The sequence below is a fragment of the Pinus tabuliformis genome, chromosome 7, assembly GCF_031772625.1.
Source record: "Pinus tabuliformis cultivar Carrire ecotype Pingquan chromosome 7, CPIR1, whole genome shotgun sequence".
In the NCBI taxonomy this organism is placed as follows: Eukaryota; Viridiplantae; Streptophyta; class Pinopsida; order Pinales; family Pinaceae; genus Pinus; species Pinus tabuliformis.
The window spans coordinates 1,329,677,459-1,329,689,909 of record NC_142293.1 but is presented as its reverse complement, the minus strand read 5'-3'; the positions used below and the strand labels follow the sequence as shown (position 1 = coordinate 1,329,689,909).

General features: G+C 41.4%; 1 pseudogene; it reads right to left on the bottom strand.

The window, feature by feature from the left end:
* The window catches only part of LOC149252482 (calcium-transporting ATPase, endoplasmic reticulum-type pseudogene), a 75,783-nt pseudogene extending 66,891 nt beyond the window's left edge, over nt 1-8,892 (bottom strand).
* Between the last annotated feature and the right edge of the window lie 3,559 nt (nt 8,893-12,451).

Sequence of the window (12,451 nt, the reverse complement as noted above, 5' to 3'; positions counted from 1 at the left end):
CGTGGCACTAGTTAGCACGCAAGCATTGTGTTTTCACCAAGGTTCACTTCGAACAGTACATATTTTCCTTCGACATATCATGGACTAAAAGTAACAATTTATTCATATAGAGGGAGGATGACAGATAACCAAGCAGTGATAGTAGCACAAGGCCTCTTGTAATTTACCCAGCTTGCTTCGAGAGTCATACATGGTTTCATGCGAAACTATCCTATGAAACGAAACAAGCGAACTAAAAAACAACAAAGCAAAGCAAGAGAAGAAGAAAAAGCAAAAGAAAATTAAGCAAGCAAACAAGAAAGCAGACAGACAAACAAAAAAACAAAGCAAGTAAGAAAACAAGCATGCAAGAAAACAAATCAAAAGCAAACACTACTCCTACTCCTAAGCTAACAGTGCATGGGTCATCTCATGTGAAGTGATACTTCCAATGCATCCACTGACACATTGGTTAACCCATGTTGGTGAAGGCATGGTTCATGAGAAAGGCAGCTGTGTGAACCAGCAAATCAGAAATATGTAACAATGAATACAAGCACAGTCCGAGCTTCCAAGAAATCACAGAACAAAGATGAGTGAAAGTGCATGACATGCATTCTATGGTGTTGCCATGATGTTGTGCTACACTGCATGCAAATGTTGAGTGTATGCATTCTCTTGAATGTGACATGCAAGCAAACATGAGAAAGTTAGACCACTTGTGTTGTGCATGTGTGCTTTTTGTTTAAGATTCCTCGAACACATGAGGGATGGGATCGTGTAGTTTGAGTGGAGGAAGTGAAATCTGGGTGTTGTGTTAATATTCACTGCAGAAAAGATAGTGATGAGGAACCTTGAGTGTTTCAAAATTTTCCTGACTGGAATTGAAACCAACCTCAAGACAGCGAGGGCCTAACATAACCATGAGCTCGACCTAAAGTGCCTCGATAGTCTGGGGGGTTTCTACTTCGTTGACAGATAGATCATCGTAGACTAGTGTCTTAGACATATTAACAACGATTGAATCAACATCATGATCGGATGAGGAATTGAATGGATCACAACAACCAGTATCAAAAAAATCTGGATGTTGGTCAACATCCTTATGATTTGATGAATCATGGAGAGGGGTAGATGAGAAGAAAACATGTTCACCCTCTGTGTTTTAAGGAAAGATAAATGATAGATTGGATGGATTTTTTGAGGAATATGTGTCCTCTCTACACTGTAATGAAAGACTAACATCGGATGTGTCCTATGAATGATCGGAAGTAGAAACATCTGGAAATGGGTTTTTACAAGTGAAATTAGCAGTAGAAAAATCACAAGGGATGTCAAGATGAAGCAGATGAGGCGCGGCTGGAAGGGATTCATCCTTCACCATGGGCTCTTCTTTAGATTCTTGCACACACTCATCATGAACGATGGTGCAAGTTGACTGCATAACACCAACTCTGTCGACAACTTGATCCTCGTTCACAACAGGTGAGGAGTCCGGAGTGGGAGAACACAAGACAGTACAATCTAGAGGATCAATAGAACATGAGGATGGATGTCGAGGGAAATACTCCACGTGACAACCAACATACTTGCAAGCCAAATCTGCACAAATTTCAAGAGAAGGTGGGGTGGGAGAGTGTGACAACTCAACAGAGTGATGTGCATGATCTCCCATATCACTCCACGATGGTGGAGCTGTTTGATGAGGTGAAGGCAGATGGTCACTTTTTATAGTGACTGTGCCTACCTATGATTGCACAGCTCCATCGCTAAAGTGTCTTGAGTGGGGGTCGAATATGTGAAGAAGATACTCAAATATTCCATAAAGAAATTCCCAATTAATTCCATCTTTAGGGAATTAGTATGCAATATTACAAAAGTGTGTGTAAAACTGATCAATGTATTCATCGAGTGATTTTTGTAATTTCAGAATTTCTTGATCAAGTGCTTTCCAGTTAAAGTGATTGAAAGCACAGTCTATCTCTACGACTAAATGAGCAAGAGAATGAATAGATTTTTCAGGAAGCATGGCAAACTAGTGCATTGGGTGACCTCGAAGCATGTAGATGAATAGCGCGCAACTCATGTATTCTTCAAAGAATCCATGTCTTTCGCATGAGGCTACAACACAGACCGCGTGCCTTACCAAGGCTATGTAACCTCCAACATCAAATGTTTTATGAGAGAAGTTATCCTAGAACTTTTTCAAGATGATGAAATCGTTTCCATAAGACACACATTCCGGAAGAGAAACTCAGTAGTGAGTCATGATAGATGTGTAGAGATTCAAAATAGATGTGAGGACTCTGCTTGTCATCTAGGACTCCTTCTAGTGCCAAAATGTTGACAGTGCTGGACTCGCCAACATGTCAAGGGGATCTCCCCGGTAATAAGTCCCAATTAGACCTCACATTGTTTGGTGTTGGAGTCCTAACAATGGGTCATATAGGAATTCCTCGACTGTGATTTCCCACATAGGCAAGTAAGATAAATCTATGGTAGCAAGGGTGTGACCACTACGGTGAGTCAAGGAAGGTGCATGAGAGGTTCTAACACATGTGGGTTGAGATGAGTGCACCCCTTGCCAACTTGAAACAATACTCGGATGGGAAGTGAACACACGAGCGAAGATGCATCACAAGTTGGAAAGCAAGTTAGTTGGCAATCCAAAGTGATGGTTAAACCAATCAACACATTTCAGAAATATTCATACATGTTCATGCAGAACAATACATGCATGCATGCGTAAGAAAGAAAATACATATGCGATTTAGAGTAAACAAGACAACTGGAATACATTACAACATGTGCATGAAACATGATGGCTCTTATTATATAAATAAGTGTAAGTTCCAGTCATACATACATCCATGTACACCCGCTAGACCCAACAATGGAATGTTACAACCACATCCACTCACTCCTTGAAAGAGATGTACTAGCTCCATGCAGTGGAGAAGCCAAGATGCGTTACAATACTGTCCAAGCTATCTCCAAGATAGTCTTATCAGAAGCTTGGCTGACCAAAAGCCTTTATGATGAGTTATGAGGTTATATTTATAGCAAAGGGTAGGGTGATCCTTGACATTCCCCTTTGTGACAATTCATCTACCTTCATGACTCTTCATCTACTCTATGACTGTTACATCCAACTATTGACACTTGAACTTCCACTTGACATGACGTTACATTACATTACAAATGTGCTCATGTGAGACAAAATGGCTTGAGAAAGTCATGCAAGACATCACTGACACTCGGTCTATTGTGATTAGACCAACTCTTTGACATGCTTGTGATGGCGAAGGTGGTGAGCTAATGCCAAGCTTGGTCATTTGTGATGGTGTGCATTCACCCCATGGTGAAATCTTGCTGAAGCGAACTCTTGCCTTCATTGCATCTAGTGAATTGGTATGGCTCCTTCATCCAACTCATCTGCTAACATGCACATGGTCTACTTAGGTGTGGTTGAACCAGCAACATACTGATGCATAGTGTCTGTGTTGATCTTGAAGTGTGTGCTAGTGGTCATGTGCATCAACTTCCCGAAGTACATGTTCAGCTCCATTTTGACTTGCTTCTTATCTTCACATTGGTGAGTGCACTGAATGGGTTGGATCACATGAATGTGCACAATGACATGCATGCTACTAAATCCCTTGCATGCGATCAACAACACTGCTCACCATGTCTGTTTCGTGCTAGCTGGTAGGATGGATCTTTAACATGTACGGGCGCAGTTTCATCCGTGATTAAATGTTGTGCCCACTGTTGTTCTTGTTGCTACTGCAACTCATTCTTCTATATGTGTAGCTTCATGTTGTTCCTTTGAGTTGCTGCTTCAGCACATCAAAATCCTTCTTTGTTACATTATATTTCTTCGCGTGATCTTCATGTTGCACCATCACCTCACAGCCTGAGTCTCCAAAGTTTCTTTCATCAGCAATGGATCTGCTTGAGCTTGCAACTTTGTTCCATTTATGTGTTGTGAACAACCTTCCTCTTGCATTCATTGCATTCTTTGCATTTGGTATGCTTCCTTCAGCTGTTGTTCATGATGCTTCTCGCTGTACAAGGCACAGTCTAGGCTGCTGGGAGACTAACTGTGTAATGCATAGTCCAGTCTCGTTGCTGACTGCTGCAATTATGTAATGTGCGATATCATCTGGAAATGCCCGCAGGCTTAGTGACTACATTGTGCAATTTTTTGGGCCAACAGTCACTGTCCCTCATAAATGCACAAAATAGTCCAGGAGGATAGTCACTGGGAAGAAGTGCACAGTTCTTGAGAGGAGGATAGAGCCTTCCCTCTTAGGATTGGGTAATGCTATCTTGGTGAGGTTCTTGGTGAGGCAGAGTCCAGGCCAAGGATGCCCAGACTCGCTGACGGGCAACTGAAAGCAAATGTGGAAGTCAATGCATGGTGACACTAAGTGAAGAAGAAATTATTGATCATGCATGTAAACATTGAACGAAAGATTTAGTAAACATATCAGCATGCATGTGGGTGAAGCGAGTCACCGAATCAGTGACCGTTCGTGCAAAGCAGTTTCATGCATGCGACAACAGTGAGATAGAAACGAAAAATGAAAAGGTTCTATTACAAGCTAGTATGTATCAAAACGAAAGTAAGAATTCAATGAAATCAAGAAGACAGTGTTCATATGAAGTGGTGGGCTCCAATATTGTAGCAATAATGCTACAACTCCTGGAACTACCTTCTTTAATTTTATCAACCCGGTAGTTCGTAACAAACTTGGAAGTGACGGTGCTGTATGCACAAGTACTAGCTCTTTCCGCAGCTGTCACTTGGTCAGCTGGCAAAAGTCCACTAGGAGCTTAAGCCAACTTCTATGAGCTCTTAGAAGAAGCTTTTTAATTGATGGATGAAATCTAACTTGAAGGAAGCTAATCTAATTGCAAAAAGAAACTGAAAGCCAAAAAGAAACGCAAACCCTAGCAAACCCTAATTCTACCAGCTAGTCCTACTGACGGAAAGGAGAGCATGCAAACTACTGGAAGAGATGCCATTACTTCTATGAAGGTAAAATACATGTGTCTAGACTACCTCTATCTGAAGAAAACATCTTTTTGTATTTTTGATTAAGTTGTTGGAATTATCATGCATGTGATTTTAACTATTTTTGACTGTGCAGAGGTGGATCAAGGAGGAGAAATGCTTGGAAGAGGTCGGGAAGGTTCAGAGAGGGTCTAAGGAGTCCCTAACACCCTTCCAGAGAGTTTCACAAAGTTTGGCTGCCAAGAAACTGCGTTTATGAGCTTCTACAAGAAGTCTGCAGGGGTTCTACAAGATGTTCAGGATTTCTACAGGATGTTCTGTAATTCTTCTACAGGATGTTTCGAAATGGGATTTTGGAGCATGGATGGAGGGAAAAAGATGGAGGAATGAGTATGGAGGTGAAATAGGGGTGTGAAGAGGTCTAGGACTTTGTGGATGATGCTAAGGAGCGATTGGATTTGTTCAAGGATGGAGGAAGCGATGATGCACAAGAATGTAGGAATTAGGGCAAGGTGGGGAAAGTATGTCAAATGAAGGGTACGAATCATGGACTAAGGGTTGGAGCAGATTATCTGATGGATTATGGGTAGATAGAGAAGGATAACAGGTGCTCTGCAAGTTATTTTTCGAATTTAACAAATGAAGACTTGGAAAATCAAGAACCTAATTACCTTGACCTAATCTGACCTAGATAATAGCAAAAGAAATGGAACAAAAGTTTATTTGCACAAAATCAGATGAAATAACTATGCAACTAAGCAATCATAACCCTAAGCATGCAGTCAAAACTGATATCAAGTTTGACAACTAAGAATCCAACACTAATACTTGCATGGTGAAGCAAAGCAGCATTTTTGTGGGCAGCAAGGTCACCTTTGTCCCAACTCACGATCCCACTGAGGGAGAGGTAAGATCAGAGGTGCTTGAGCCCCTTTTCCCAAGGATCCTTTATGTTATTAATCTATCCAAATCAATCTGAACATGAAAATCTACTTTAATCATCAAAAGCAACCTAAATAACACAACAAGTTTTAAATCTAAATAGCAGATTTTACTCTAAGAATGTAGCAAAGACACATAAAGGTAAACAAAGGAGGTATTGGGCGCTTGAGATGGGCCCAACCCCAAGAGCTACAGCCTCCTAAGAGAGATTTAGAGCTGGTGCAAAGCTGGATTCATCTTTATTGATCAAGAAATGAAGAGTTACATCAAAACTGTCCACAAGGAGAACTTGAAAATGAGCTGACAACAAAACTAATCTATTTCCTAAAAATCAAACTACAAAATGACTACAACAAGACTATGAAATGACTAACTACCAGCTAATGAAAATTAGGCCCTAAGCCTTCTTATTTATACAAATTGAGGACCCCAACAATCCTCCTAAACTTTAGGGACTCGGCTGCCCAAGACTTGTAGTTAACAACAATCCTACTTGACTTGCTTGGCTGCCCTTGTGCTAATTGATTTGGTGGCCTTTGAACTCCGAGCTGATGGTGGAGAATTTGAGGTAAGGGCCCATAAATGAAGGGGACACCTTCCTACAAATCCTCTCCCTTGTTCTCCCACGAATTTGGCTGCCAAGTGCTCATTAAAACCTTCAATTTTGTCTCCAAGTTGACCAAAAAGGCTACACAAAGCACCCATTAGACTTGTTGGAATAATGACTAACCCAATTCACTCTATTAGCATAAATATAATAAAAACATGCAATAAACTAATGAGAATGGTAGATTAAGATGAATTAGGAGGTTGAATGAGCCCAAATAACTATCCATTTTTGGGGCTCATCATCACCCCCCTACTGAAAGTGTTGTTCATCCTCTAAGCAACCAATCTATCTCCTCATCTTTGATGGCCCTGGTGGCCTCCTTGTCATGCCAAGCTCCTGAAGTGATGTCATCTTCTCTGTCATGAAAACCATGCTTTTCTCTCTGCTTCTTCCCACTGTTTGCTCCTTTTCCTAGAGAATTCTCAGCCTGGGTATGATTGTGTAAGTATATTTAATATGATGGTTGAAATGGTGGTGAAAGGAGATAAAACCCATGGAGGATGGAAGAGAAGAGTGGTTGCATGCCTCCTCAACAGACTTCAAACTTCAAATCCCTCTCCATACTTGATTCTGGCCTGCCCAAAGGCTTCTACAGGATGTTTCTGGTAAAAATACAGAACTTCCTGTAGAAAGTCCCAAACAACACAAAGCCTTTGAACTCATTTGATGAAACTTCCTCAAGAGTAATTCCCTTGATGCATCATCTAATTCAACAACTGATCCATCTGCAAGTTATTGAAAAGCACTCCTTTCAAGCAAATTTTCCATGGCGCCCTTCACTAGCAGACGATTTTGTCCCATTGGTTCCATGACAATAACACCCATGGATTTTCGATCACAATCAAACTCCAATAAAGCCCGCCTCTTTGATCTTTGTATCCACCAATCACAATTGCCCAATTTCACTGTGCCACTGTTGAGAATGGCACTTGTATCACTTTCCATTGGGTCTGGAACTCCCATTTTTTCAACCAATACCTTCAAGGCTGCCTCAGTGGGAATACCAGTAGCACAGAACTGGTGACCTTGACAAGATATCCCTGCATCATTGCAAACTGCAGCAACTTCTGCCAGAGTTTCTAAATTTTCCCCCATATTATGTGCAGGCCAATCCAATATTTTTCCATCCTCAGGATTATATGTTGTTCCTTCAACAGTAAACTCTCTAAGTGAACCAGCACTGTGCCCTATGGCTATAAACTCACTGACAGACATCTGATTGGTTGTAAGAGTACCTGTCTTATCAGAGAAAATCACTGTGGTGCAACCCAAAGTCTCCACGCTCGGTAACTTATGCACAATAGCATTCTTTTGTGCCATCTTACGAGTGCCAAGAGCCAAACATGTAGTAATCACAGTAGGCAATCCCTCTGGTATAGCAGCAACTGCCAGAGCAACAACAATCTTAAAGTAGTACGTACATTTCTCAAAGGAAAACCTGATATTTTTTTGGCCACCCATCTATGACTTCCCATGAAAGAAAATATTTTTAGTTCATGATCCAGACAAGAATACAAATGGCACCAATCACTGTTGTCAGTCTTTCACCAAATTCATCTAACTTTCTTTTCGAAGGGGTATCATGACATTCCATTGAAGCTTCCTGAATTTGTGCCTGAATTTTACCTATTTCTGTAAACATGCCAGTGCTCACAACAATGCATGTGCAGCAGCCATTAGTAACTGTAGTTCCTGCAAACACCATGAATTCTTTTGACTGCAACTCACAGTCACACAAGGTGGCTGGATATGTTCTTTTGACCACAGGCATGCTTTCTCTGGTCAGGGAGCTCTGCTCCATCCTAAAGGTGGATGTCTTGAGGGACACAATTCTCATGTCTGCAGGAACCTTGTCTCCCACCTTCAGTTCCACTATATCTCTTGGAACAAGTTCTCTGGAGGGAAGATCTACAACATAATGTCCATCTCTCAAGACCTTTGCATGATCAGATTGCATTTCTTTGAGAGCTTCCAAAGCCTTCTCAGAATTATTCTCCTTCCATACTCCAACAATGGCATTGAGGATGAGAATCAGGAGAATGACCAGGGGCTCTACATAGGCTGTTATGCCCTCCTCAGAAGACACATTATCACGAAAGTAGGCAAGAAGAAATGAAATGCCAGCTGCCAGCAGAAGTATTTTAACAACTGTATCATCAAATTGCTCCACTGCCAGCTTCCACAAAGGTGTACCATTTTTCTTCTGGAGCTCATTCCATCCATATATTTGACGGCATTTTTCCACTTCATGAAAATTTAAACCATTCTCTAAGCTCACATCATATTCTTCTAAGCATTCTTCAACAGTTTTAGACCAAGCAGGGAATATCTTGTCCTCCATGGACTATGAAATAGATGATCAGATTCTGGATTCAAACAGATTGCTCCACCATTAACAGATCTATAATGCATTTGAAAAACTCCAAAATCAATACTTTCAAGAACCCTGGTAACCTTGGACACGAGCTTTAACTACTTTTCTCATTTCAAGCTTGAATTTTGACAAAAATCTCGGGTTTTCCTTCTGCAGAGCTATTTTCTACGTTTCCTGTAGACGAATTCCTGTAGAACCACCTGTAGAGTGCCCCTGCACCTCTAAGTGAGCCCGATACGCTGGAGAATTGTGAACCAGGCCACAAAGCTCAATGGAGGACGATGGGTTAATCATTTTGTGGAATCAGAGGATGCATACTTCAGTTGAAAATGTTGCAAGTGCAAGTTAACAGTAGTCTGTGAGTTTCAGCTGAGCGTTCGTTAATTGCTGCGTGATTTGTGGTGAAGGAGTGAGGTGGCCAGGTGTACATGGCCACATGCAGACGACAATGCTATAATGAGCTACATGTCCTCTTCTTGTTAATCAGTTGCACTGGAGTTAAAGCCTCTACCACTGTCTGTTTTTTTTTTGTTTTTTTAATTTCCACGTGAGTTGTCTAACACATACGTTGCATGATTCTTGGCTGATTGATAGAGAATTGGACAAGGAATTATCGGCTTAATCCTGCTATATTCATGGCTCAATTCCACCATTCCATTCATTCATGCAGTTTTTAAATTAGATTTGTGCAATAGAAGAACAAGTTTCAGTCACGTACCTAAAGTCAAATGGCTGCTGTGAGGTGCTGAGGCTAGTCATTGCTGCATGCACTGGTTTCTTTGGTTGCATGAGGGCTTGGCTGATGATTTTTGCTTGTTTTCCTTGTGCAGGTGTCCTCTGGCTGGATGCATGCTGCAGGAGTTCATTTCCACGCTCAGATCTGCACCTTCAAGCTGCTGCGCTGAATTTTCACAGGACCGGAACTTGTTTTCGCCATTGCTCCCAAACGGCAAACCGGATTGATCTGAAACTTGCTGAGCGCATTCCTATCATCATGATGCACCTCCCATAGCAAAATCGTGATCAATGGATGCACATATTTCGAGAAAAATGGAAAATGGCTGAAGATTTTAGAGATCAATTTCTCGGAAACCGTGCATCGGAATCGACTGAAACTGCTTGGATAGGTTACTATCACCCATATGCATATCCCCATGAAACAGGTTTTGAAACGGATGCACGGATATGGAGAAAATGCAAAAATGACTGATGGTGATGGGGGCTGATTTCTTGGAAACCATGCACCAGAATGGCCTGAAACTGCTCGAGCATGTTTCCATCATCCCTATACAATTCTCTATAAAACGGTTTTTCAAATGGATGCATGGTTTTCAAGTTAAGGCAAAAACAAATTCTGTTCTAAGTATTTTTGCTTCAAGGCATTTTGCAATTTTGTTGCATGGTATGAAAAATGAACTTGGGCTATGATGCAGGTATGGAGATGATGGAGGAGGAGTTTGAAGATTGCAAGAGGACTTCTGAACCCTTGAGGAAGCTACCATGTTCGCCAAACCACCTTTTTGAAATCCATTTCTAGCTCCCTACAATTTATACAGGAACTTCCTGTAGAAGCATAATGAGAAGCACAATGAGGTGGAAAAATGATGGAGCAAGGCGAGGGATGGACACAAAGGTGCTTGTAGGCCTAACCAACAGATTCCCACCATCAGATTCCCTTTTAAAATTAAATTTGGTTCGTCCAAAGGTTCTACAAGATGTTTCCTATAGAAATTCAGAACTTCCTATAGAAGGCACAAAAACTCCTTTGTCTTTGTTTTGAGTGATCCTCCTGACCTGCAATGTCATTGCTGCAACCTGAAATTATTCAATGGAAATTAGATTTATTTTTATTTTTATTTTTCTCTTCTTTTTTTTTGAAAAACAACTAGGGCGCCTGATGGAGGTTTTCACTCTAATTGCCTGCCCTGGGCGCCTCCAAGGGAGGTTTTCACCCAGAGATCTTATTCTCTTTTCTCTTTTTTTTTTTCCAACCCATTGACCGCCTCATGGAGGTTTTCAATCAATGAGCCAATCTAAGGCGCCTCCGAGGAGGTTTGCACCTTAGATTTTTATTCTCTTCTTATTTTCATTTTTTCTCTTTTTTTCTTTTTTTTTTTCTCTACCCTACCCTACTTGAAAAACAAAATCATTTTCAAGTGTAAGAATACCTCCAATGGAGCCATGTGCACATCGAGATTAGAGACAAGATGATGTGAAGGCTCGAAATGCATGCTTTGACAACTATCCGGATTTTAGAGACCAAATGATCTGACCTTGAAGGGATCAAACATAGCTGAGGAAGAGAGTATTGCTGCAACTTAGTGACTGTTTGAAACCATATTTCAATATAGCTCTGATATCCTTGGCCCTTTTGCTGATCTGGATCATGTTTCATGTAACCTTCTACCAAGACTTCCTCATCTTCCTCTTTTTGCTGATCTTTCTCTTGAATACATGGAAGATTTGATGGTACCCATGAGGGATCTTTCTCAATCTCTAATTCTAATCTCTTCTCTTCATCAAGTGCAGCCCATGGTTCTTTGATCTCTTCTCTTGAATCTTCTTTTGCTGGATGTGGTCCTTCAATGCTTGCAATATAGTCTCTTTTTTGCAATACTCTTTCTGAGCTATGGTGAAGATCATTGAGCTCAAGAGTAGTTGTTTGGACATGTTGTGCCTCAGCTTTGCAATTGGGTTGAGCTACTCCATGGTATGGTTTTGGAAATCGTGGTACGGTTAGTTGAATGGAGGTGTGTATTTGAGATGGATGCGGATGGGGTTTTGGTTGGGTAGGCATTTGGGGTTGCCTTGGTGGAGGAGGAGGTGATGGTTGCGGTTGAGCAGGTGGTGGAGGAAAAGAAGTGGGAGGAGTGTTGTACTGGGACCTCCACCCCTGATGAGGTGCATTCCACTGAGGCTGTGGCTGAGCATAAGAGTGAAACGAATGAGCAGCTGGTTGGGCATAATATGGATCTATGAAGGAACAAGGAGGAGGTGTGAACCAGGAAGGATGAGCAGGGGGACCCCAAGAAGGCATGAAAGTGGCTTGATAGGGGTCATAATAGGTCTCGGATGTCCCTTGTAGTTCCTGATGATAAGATCTAGGTTCATGTGGCCTCCTTTGGTTCATATAATAGAGTGATTCAGTGGCTCCTTTGGCTCTCTGATATGCAGCTTTGATTTTGGGTAAGGAAGGGCACTGATTTGTAGGATGGTATTCTTCACAGACAAAACACACTTCTATGGAGTATAATGGACATTCATTCCTAGGATGCTTTCTAGTGCACCTAGGACAAAAAATGGCCAAAGTCCTCCTGGTTTCTTCTTGCTTCTTTTGGATCCGCAAGGTATCCAGTTGCATGGCAAGAAACTGCCTCATATCACTCTTGAAATCTTCGATCTGATTTGCAAATTCATTTTTGGATAAGGTACTGCTCCCAACATTTCTGCTTGTAGCCATTCGCTCCAGAGGAATGTTTTCTTCTTCTTCTCCCCTAGAGGTTCTTTAAAGATGCCTTGATGTCCA